Below are 8,896 nucleotides of genomic sequence, written 5' to 3' on the forward strand. Positions count from 1 at the left end.
GACGGGATCTGCTTAGGAAAGACAGGGTCTGTTTGGAGAGGCGAGATCTGCTTTGAAAAGACGGGATCTGCTTAGGAAAGACAGGGTCTGTTTGGAGAGGCGAGATCTGCTTTGAAAAGACGGGATCTGCTTAGGAAAGACAGGGTCTGTTTGGAGAGGCGAGATCTGCTTTGAAAAGACGGGATCTGCTTAGGAAAGACAGGGTCTGTTTGGAGAGGCGAGATCTGCTTTGAAAAGACGGGATCTGCTTAGGAAAGACAGGGTCTGTTTGGAGAGGCGAGATCTGCTTTGAAAAGACGGGATCTGCTTAGGAAAGACAGGGTCTGTTTGGAGAGGCGAGATCTGCTTTGAAAAGACGGGATCTGCTTAGGAAAGACAGGGTCTGTTTGGAGAGGCGAGATCTGCTTTGAAAAGACGGGATCTGCTTAGGAAAGACAGGGTCTGTTTGGAGAGGCGAGATCTGCTTTGAAAAGACGGGATCTGCTTAGGAAAGACAGGGTCTGTTTGGAGAGGCGAGATCTGCTTTGAAAAGACGGGATCTGCTTAGGAAAGACAGGGTCTGTTTGGAGAGGCGAGATCTGCTTTGAAAAGACGGGATCTGCTTAGGAAAGACAGGGTCTGTTTGGAGAGGCGAGATCTGCTTTGAAAAGACGGGATCTGCTTAGGAAAGACAGGGTCTGTTTGGAGAGGCGAGATCTGCTTTGAAAAGACGGGATCTGCTTAGGAAAGACAGGGTCTGTTTGGAGAGGCGAGATCTGCTTTGAAAAGACGGGATCTGCTTAGGAAAGACAGGGTCTGTTTGGAGAGGCGAGATCTGCTTTGAAAAGACGGGATCTGCTTAGGAAAGACAGGGTCTGTTTGGAGAGGCGAGATCTGCTTTGAAAAGACGGGATCTGCTTAGGAAAGACAGGGTCTGTTTGGAGAGGCGAGATCTGCTTTGAAAAGACGGGATCTGCTTAGGAAAGACAGGGTCTGTTTGGAGAGGCGAGATCTGCTTTGAAAAGACGGGATCTGCTTAGGAAAGACAGGGTCTGTTTGGAAAGAGGGGGTCTGCTGTTCATTTTTAGTTGCAGGTTAATTGATAGGCAGTCACCGGCCGCGGGGCTGGGGGCACGTCCCCCCGCCGGCACAGCCCCCGCTGCATGAGGAGGCCGGGGGGCAGCCCCTGGCACCCCGCTCTCCTGGCTCTCCCGGCTCTGGCAGCGCCAGGCCTGGAGCTGGCTGGGAACAAAGGGAAGAGCTGTGGGGCTGGGGTGAGCGGGGGCTCTCCCCGGGGCAGCACCGGCCGTGTCAGCAGGACATTTCATCCTGGAGATTAAGGGCTGAGCCACGGGCTGGGTGGGAGCTGGCGGGGGAGCGGGGGCTGAGGGCAGACAGCACCCACCAGCGCTGCAGCCAAGCCCCCGGCCCGGCGCATCTCCAGGGCGATGGCAGAGCATCCCCTGAGCCAAGGCAAGGGGCTCAGCCTTCATTTAAAGACACCAAAGATGGAACCCCCGGAGCCCGTCAGCCCCCGTGCTGGGGCTGTGCCCACCGCTGCCCAGCTGGCCGCCCTCCAGCCCCGCTCCGCGCTGGCCGGTTTAATGCGGTGCCCAGGGAGGTCCCAGCAACGTGCAGGGCTCGGCTGTGCAGGCAGCCAGCTGTGCAAGCACCGCTCCCAAACACACTGCTTCCCTGTGCACTTACAGGCAGGAGAAGAAGGATTTTATTTATTTACCTGTTTTCTAAATAAAGCTCAAAATGTAAGGCACCGCCTGGAAGAAGAGAGAAGGGACTTGGCGGAGCACAGCAGCCAACGGCACGCGTGCCCTGTGCCCCGTGCAGCAGCCCGGCAGAAGCAGCAGGGCCGGCCCGGAGGTGTCAGGGCAGTACCCGGCCATGTTACTTTGCACCAAATACCTATTTTGAAGCAAAGCGAGTATTTTCCATGGCTGTGCCTTGCTCTTTGTGTTGCTCAACCTGGAGGGCGCAGGGGCCAGTGTGCACTGCAGCCGACTGCTCCAATCTGAGTGCGAGCCCTGTGCTGGGGAAGATGTAAAATACGTGACTTTTTCCCTACGGCTGCTGGGTGAAAACAAAAAACCACACACAGCACACACACAAACGACAACAGAGGCTGTCTTTGTGCAGGCTGTCACACAGAACAGGGGCTGTCCCCCCCTCCCCCCTAGCAGTGGGAGAGCAGAGCCATAGATAGGCGCTCCAGCAAAACACGTAGGGAAATCCTTTCGGTGGGGAATTGCCACCAGCTCTCACGCAGCCCACGCTGGGTTTTGCTTCTAAGTCTTGCGCCACACCTTGCAGGAAGAGCACCAGATTGCAACAGACCCGTCGGAGCCATGACAGCTGGTGCCAAGGAGGTTTCCACAAGGGATGCAGAGCTTGTGTCTTGCTAGATGGCATGCATTGTCAGTTCTGCAGGGATGCGGTGTCTGGCTGCTCTGGTCCATGGCCACATTCACACCCAAAATGTTTTTTCCTGAACATCAGCAGTACAGATGAAGCGGGGCTCCCACCAAACGTGCCAGCTCCCCTGGTGCACCCTGGTTTCTGGTCTGTTTGTGGAAGGTGCGTGGCTTCGGGCAGATGGGATGCCTGACTCTGTGTGTCCCCAAACAAGGCTCTTCCCCTCCCCACGGGACAGCCCCGTGCCCACCCACAGAGCACCGTCTTTGGTGCTTGGCAAATCCTCCTTCAGGCACCCTAAAATTTTCAGCTTTTCAACCACTCGCTTGGCTGCCGGCTTGTAGTTAGATGGACATCAGCGAGCCAGTATGTTACCCTGAGAACATCCAGGAGGCCCTCAGCTGCCTGTTTGTGGAGGGAAGAGGTGTTACTGGAAGAAGACCCAGGCCCTCACCCTGCCCAGAAGCCAGCACCGCTGCCCTGGGGCACAGCTGGGGCCTTCCAGGCTGAGGGACCCCTTTGGTGTGAGGGTCCCATTTTGGCATGAGGGATCCCCTTTAGCGTAAGGGGACCTCCCCTCAGTGTGAGGGACCCCCTTTGGTGTCAGGGGACCCCTTTCTCTGGGAGGGACCCCCTTTAGCGTGAGGGGACCCCCTTCGGTGTGAGGGACCCCATTTGGTTTGAGGGGACCCCCTTCGCTGTGAGGGACCCCCTTTAGTGTGAGGGACCCTGTTTAGCATGAGGGGACCCCATTCGTTGTAAGGGACCCCCTTTAGTGTGAGGGGATCTCTTCACCGTGAGGACCCACCTGCGATGGCCGAAGGCACTGTGAGGGGCACAGGGCTTTTCCACACGGCCAGCCCGGCGGGAACAACGATAACCGCCTCCCCCAAAGCCCCTAACGCAGCAGGGTGCAGGGGAACACAGGGAGGGAAGGTAGGGTGTTGGGGGGGAAGGGAGCACGGCCGGTGGCACGCGCCGTTCCCGCCCGCGGCGCGCGCGGCGGCGGTTGGGCGGCGCGCGCGGCCTACGTGCGCCCCGACACTGCCCTGATGGCACGGCCCCGGCGGACCGTACCATGGGCCGAGCTGCGGCGGGGGCGGCCGCGGGGCGGGGGGGGGTGGGGGGAAAGGCGAGGGGAAGCGTGTGTGTATGGGGGGGGGCAACGGGGCTCTGTAGCGTGCGTGTGGGGGTCCCGCGGGTGGCGGCGGGCTAAAGGGGTGCTGCTGGCGGCTGCCGGTGTGAGGCGAAGCGGGGAGGGCGGGGAGAGGAGGGGGTCGGCAGGGCGGGGTGAGCGGGAGGCGGGCGGCGGTTCAACAGGTACAAATGGTTCCTCCCCGCAGCAGCGACGTGCAGAAGCGAACGCGCCGCGCCCGCCGCTGTCACTGCCGGGGGGGGCCCGCCCCGCCCGGCCCGCCCGGCCGGGGACGGAGCCGCCATTGGATGCTGCCGTGCAGGGGCGGGGCCGGCGGGCGGGCGGGCGGCGTTGGTATTGGCGGGCGCGGAGGAGTGGGCGGGGCGAGGGGCCGCGGCGCGCGGCGTGGGCCGGGCCGGGGCAGAGCGAGAAGTTGGCGGCGGCGGCGGCGGCGGAGGGGGGAGCGCGGAGCTGCGGGAGCGCAGGTGAGCGGCGGCGGGGGACCTCCCCCGGCTGGCAGCGGCACGGGGAGGGGCGGGGGGGGCCTGTCCCGGGGGTGGGTGCCGCCGAGCTGCAGCGCTCCGTGCCGGGGCGCGCCGCGGAACGCGGGTACGGCGCGACCCCCCCCCCCCCTCCTTCCCTCACGCTGCCCGGTGTCTCCTGTGCTGCAGGTGGGCCCCGCCGCCCCCCCGTCACCCTCCAGGAGCAGGTGAGCCACTGACTAACGCACATTGTGCTCTCGGCGACTCCACTGTGCGTGTGACAGCGGCTAACCTGCTCCTCGGACATCGCTGGGCGGCCGCCTCGCCTCCGGGGACCCGCGCCTCGCCGCCACGACGCGTGCCCTCCCCGCCTGCCAGGTGAGAGGCTCCGGCCTGCGGAGGAGCCAGTGGAGCCAGCCCGCCGTCCCACACGCCGCTCCTCTGCTCCTGGGGCCTTCCCGGCGGAGCCTGACAGGAGTTGAGGCAGCTCGCAGCCAGCCCGGGGGAGTGGAGGTGAGGGGAAGGGGCTGCGGTGCCAAGAGCCAGGGGTAAACTTGCAGGGGAGGGATGGCGTGCCCCCATCTCGCCTCCCCTGCTCTTCTCCAAAGGGAATAAGTGCTAGTGGACTCTGTACCAAGTTAAAGAGACGCTTCATCCCAGCCGGTGACGTCTTGATACCCAGTCAGTGACTAACTGAATGCTATTGCCAAGGGTGTGTTAACAGAAGAAACCGTGCCTGGTATTGCCCTGGATGAGTCACCTTTCAAGACTCTCTAGTCTGTTAAATGAAAAGCAGAAACGAGCCTCGCTTTCCTTTTTCATTGCCATTTTGTTTCCCATCCCACCCCTCACCTTTGCCCGCCGCTTTCTGCTTCTGGCACCAGGCTGGTGCCACACTGGCTGGGTGCTGGTGGAGCTGCCCCGCACAGTCATGCCATGGTGGCACACAGGGGACTCGGCTTCATGGCCTCGAGGAGCAGGAGGGCGAGCCGGGCAGGGACTGCTCCAGCTGCCCAGGGTGGCTGTCACTAGAAACGGAGGAAGTAACAAAGCAGATTGCTTCTCCTGCAAAGTTCTCTCTTGTGATTTTGGGGCTGGTCAAGAAGCTGTCTAGTTGAAAAGCGTTGTTTTTGAAGTGCAGTGTGGCTTTATCAGCAGCTTAAGCTGATAATAACCCACTAGCAGCTTGCTGAGGTTCCCTGAAAGGGCTCTGGTATTTTCCCTCTTGCTTGGGCTGCCCATGTGGAGCCTTAGACAATTGCAAAGGCTTGACCCGAATGAATCGGCAGTGCTCTGGTCAGTAAGTAGTTAATTGCACGGAAGGCAGAGCAATGTCCTCTGCAGGATAAAGTCTCTCACAGAGAAATTCTGCCGGTCCTTTTGCCTGTCCCTGTCTCTCCTGCCTGCTCTCACATGTCATTTCTCCCTCTGGGTCCTGGAGGAGCATCTGCTCTTCCACAAAGTTGCCTTCCCCTGTGTCCCGTGCCAACAGGATGAGTCCAGGGTGCTCAAACACGCTGGAAAGAGAGGGGAAATGCCTGAATGTACCAAAGCTGCTTTCATGCTTGTTCAGAAGCCAAATGGGCCTTTTTTTGGTGGTGGGGGTTGGAGGGGGACACAAGTTTGCACTTTCTTAGCCCTAGAAGGCTTTCCTCCTCCCTAGCTGCACCTACAGCATCTTCCCACTGCCGGTCCCAAGCAGGCACTTGGCGTAGCTGCATGAAGAGAGGGGAGAGAGGGAAACCTGGTGTAAAATACACCTGTGTGTGAATGTGTCTGTGCGCTGAAAGTGAAGCCCCGCAGTCCCCCATCACCCCCTTTCGTAGGTGACCGCTAGTGTAACAAACCTGTTCCTGAAAATGAAGGCGTTCTGTTTTTCTTTGAAGAAGTAGCCCTGCCTTTGGGACTGTGCTGCCCGATGACTAACCGCTGGAGATGCCACTGGCAGAAGCAGCTCTGCAGGTCACCCGGTGAGACTTGTCCCAGTTCCCATGAGCAGCACCATGGTATGAATGCTTCCGACTTCCCGCTACCTATGGAACCATCCTGTCCAGCTCCAGTAAGCAAAGGCAAGGGGTTGAAGTGAAGTTTGTTTGTTTTTGCCTTTTTTTTTTTGTGTCTCTCTCCAGTAAGCAGGGTGGGAGCATACAGCTCAATTCCTGTTTTTAACATTCTTGTGGCATGATTCAAAACTAACCTGCTGTGCTGTCACCTGAAGTATTCAATAAATAGTGCAAAACCAGCGTTTGGGTGCTTATTACTGTAATCCAGAGCGTCAGACCATCTGAAGAGGAGGGCTGTGCCTTCTCAGCGATGTGTCAGATGCACGTTGCATGCCCCATGCCTCCCATCTCTTATTTTGCCTCTGTAGCCAGTGAAGGTATCTTGGAGAGTGGAATGCTGTGACCTGGTTGTCCCTGAAGCAGAAAGCCCAGCATCAGTGCCTTTGCCCCTGCCCTAGCCCCAAAGCCTCAGCATGCTCCTGAGCAATGAGAAAATACACCAGGGTGAAGACACCCCTTAACTTCATGCTTTTCAGTAGTTAATGGACAGATTTGTAAGGTGATACTTAGCCGGGTAATGAGTAGTCAGGTACTAAAAGCCCTTGCTCAGAACTGATGCTGTAAGATTTCTGGGAGGAGACAGGGGTGTGCCTTACAGGAGGGGAAGAGGCTGAAAGTTGGGCACGTTAAGCTGAAGGGACTCTCTGTGCTCCTCAAAGATTTTGTTCTCTTGTTCCAGCGCTTCACAGAGGGAAGTGAGCAGTCCTAACGCTTCAAGCACCGCGCTAGGAAGCGCCTGTCGTGTTCTGTCTATAACGCGTGCCAGTGGCAGGTCCTACGTGGTGAGCCTCACTGAAGGAGCAAGCTGGCCTGTGAGGAATAGGAGTACATAAATTGTTTAAGAGGAAGTCAGTTAGTTAAATGCAAGCAGGGACTTATATAATACATCCTAAAAAAAAAAAAAGATTTCTGCTGGCAGGAGGTTCCATTGGGAGAGAAACTTGCTCATCCATAAACAAGAAAATTTCCCGGCCTCCTCTAGTGCTTTATGATTATTTTTGCTTCCAGGGCAAGGTAGAACGCACTTGGTCTTTACCCTGAGACAGAGAAAGGAAAATCATCGCAGGGAGAGCAGACACCGCTCCCTGCATGGACACACACGCCAGTTCAGATAGTTTCTCTTCTCCACCTGCAGCGAAGTACCCTCACAGGAGCTGTGGGCCCAGAAGCAAGCAGTAGAGCATCTGTACACCACTTGGGGAGCAAAACCCGCAGGCATTTTCTCCTCTAGTCATTCACACCTTTCCTTATGTAATGGTGCTGTAGCCTGCGCTTCCAAAGCTCTTTGCCAAATCCAGGGGCTGCGAGGCAGCACAAATGCTTCTCACGCTCTAGATGAAACGTAGGGGGGGAAGAAACCCAAACACTGAGGAACTCGTACGGATCCATGACTGTGAATTGGGGATGCTTCAAGTGTCTGCAGCTGTGCTGCCCTTGAGAAATTGTACTGGCCTGGGGCCTGGCCCATGCCCTGATCACCATCTGCAGAGGGTGCCTGGCCTAACAAGCTGACACAGTCCAGGGTGGGTGGGTGAGAAGCTGGGAGCCATTTTTCTGATGCAATATTAAAAAAAAATAAATAAAAGAATCGGGTAGTGCAAAGAGAAGAGCCCTAGGGAGGCTGGAGGTGCTGAATTGCTCTCCTGAATGGTGCCTGGTGCTGACAAAGCCTGGCAGGTAACTTGCAGATTTATTTTATTTAAAAAAAACCCACCACCAAGAAAAACCCAAAATGGTGGGACTGCTCACCAGTGAAAAACGGGTATATCCTTTGCTCTATGATTTTTGGGTGGCACTGGAGCTGGTGGTGAGAAGCATCTGAGGAGGGAGAAGCTGTGAAGCCCATTCCTGCCCACCACAGGGGAGGAAGCAGCTGCCCCACGGCACCCTGAGGGACACAGGGATGCAGCTCCCCGCTCGCCCAGCCACAGCATCCTCGAGCCACCCGGTACGCTTGGATCCCTGCCTTGCCCGTGAGCCAGTTGTTCCCTCTCCAGTACGCGTCATATGCTGGGCTTTTGGTTCGTTTTTTAAGGGAAAAAACTATTTATTTATTTGCTTTGTTTTAATCTCATAACAATGAGTAATTCCTTCCTACCACTCTGTAGTGGCCTAGAAAAGGACAGCATCATCTCCACTGTAGCAAGAAGGCTTCTCCCAGGGCATAAAATTTTAATTAGGAACAATCACGCAGCCTTGAAATGGGAATTGCGAGCAGCAAAAAAGTCAAACCATCAATAAAATATTCAATGGCAGAAATGTATTATTGACACAGCCTTTAGAGCAGATAAAAGCGGAAAGGCGGGGGAGCCAGAGCCAGTATCAAACCTCACTCTGTTAAATAAGGCGCGGGGACCTGCACGCTCGCCCTGCCATTGCACGCCCCCCGTGCCAGCAGCAATATAGGTCACCCGTGGGTGGGGAGTTTCCTAAGGTAATAAATGAGTTTGATTAACGCCTCTCCCCCTGCTGTGGTGAGCACTACGGCAGGGGGAGAGGCGTTAATCAAAGTAATTTATTACCTTGTGAAACACCGCTTTGCAGCCTTTGCGGCGGCTGGGTGATGGCTTAGAGGGCACAAAATGAAAAAAAAAAAAAAATTAAAAACCTGCAAAATGCCCCAGCCTTGAGCTGAAAAAACAGCCCCCCCAAAGCCCCAGCCACGATGCTCTCCTTAACCCTGTGCCTGATTCTCAGACCTCAGGGGGGGACACAGCCAAGTTATGCTGTCCCCCATCCCATGCAGCGGTTCCAAATCCTGCATCCCAGCCAAGAGGCGTCACCTTCAGGGCCAAATTCTGCTGTGATAC

The 8,896-nt window shown here is 56.8% G+C and overlaps 1 long non-coding RNA gene across 1 annotated transcript; it reads left to right on the forward strand.

The window, feature by feature from the left end:
- Positions 1 to 3,970: 3,970 nt before the first annotated feature.
- Positions 3,971 to 6,266, forward strand: LOC119155103. The gene is made up of 3 exons (XR_005106607.1): positions 3,971 to 4,026; positions 4,213 to 4,536; positions 5,910 to 6,266. It is a non-coding gene; the product is annotated as an uncharacterized LOC119155103 (long non-coding RNA).
- The last annotated feature ends 2,630 nt before the right edge of the window (positions 6,267 to 8,896 follow it).

This window comes from Falco rusticolus, chromosome 10 (assembly GCF_015220075.1).
Source record: "Falco rusticolus isolate bFalRus1 chromosome 10, bFalRus1.pri, whole genome shotgun sequence".
NCBI lineage: Eukaryota > Metazoa > Chordata > Aves > Falconiformes > Falconidae > Falco > Falco rusticolus.